General features: G+C 47.4%; 1 protein-coding gene across 1 annotated transcript in view; it reads left to right on the forward strand.

The window, feature by feature from the left end:
• The window catches only part of GLRA4 (glycine receptor, alpha 4), a gene marked incomplete at its 3' end in the record, with an annotated part of 33126 nt that overhangs the window by 14504 nt on the left and 17663 nt on the right, over window positions 1-959 (forward strand). The window lies entirely within an intron of this gene.

Raw genomic sequence — 959 nt, forward strand, 5'->3', positions numbered from 1 at the left:
TTTCCCTCAGCACACTACATGTCACCTATGAGCTCGAGGGTTTTTTGTTAATCAATCAGGTAACTGTGCACCACACTTTCAGCCTGCAAATGGATCTGTGTTTGAGTAGAAGCCATGTAACCATAGGGAAGGAACCAAGTAGTGTCTGCTCCTGACTTGGAAATTAAACCTTCCTGCAAAGATGAGAATGAGCACCTAGTTGGAGGGGTCGCTTGTTCCCGTGTAGATGGCAACAACAGAGACCTCCTAAGCCCAAATCATCACCCTGCAGAGCTTGCAGGCTCCCGCAGAGTCAGAAGGAACGTTGCCAGGCTTAGATTATCAGCTTCTACAGATAAAGTCGGTAGTTTCACTCTTTCTGCCCCGAGGTCATACAGGTCCCCAAAATATTTCATTCCCTTTCACCCCCACCCTAACATGAGTCTCATTTCAGGATTACACTCCAGACACCTCCCAGCCCAGAGACCGTGTTGCTGTATTGAACTCAGACCCCTGCATTGCAGGTACCAGTAGCAAACGCTGGACTGACCAGCGAGCGGGAAGCACAAATACATCTCTCCCTTCCAGTCCCAAAGGCTCTGCAAGAGCTGTACAGTCACGTGATGCTCATTTAAGTCTCAGATTCCAGGTTGCTCTGATCCTACCTGCCTTTTGAAAAATTAGACTGACGGAGTACCAAACATGCTCCTTGGTATTTGCCATGTAATTAAGCAGTAATTGCCGCCCAAGGCTAATCTCAGAGTGTATTTTACCTGTGGAGCTCGGTGCCAGAGTTCACATTTGTAATTTAGTGGCATGCCAAGGATCTATATCTAAATTCACAAAAGGATTTTCTCCACTCATCATCTCTCTTCTACTCTGGTGGCAGCTGGGATTCTGTCTTCAGAGATGTTTGGGCTGGGCAAACAAATTAGCAGAGACCAGCCTCATTAGGAATTCACATGGGTACCCATCCCGCC

Source organism: Buceros rhinoceros, unplaced genomic scaffold, assembly GCF_000710305.1.
Source record: "Buceros rhinoceros silvestris isolate BGI_N320 unplaced genomic scaffold, ASM71030v1 scaffold18288, whole genome shotgun sequence".
Classification (NCBI taxonomy): domain Eukaryota; kingdom Metazoa; phylum Chordata; class Aves; order Bucerotiformes; family Bucerotidae; genus Buceros; species Buceros rhinoceros.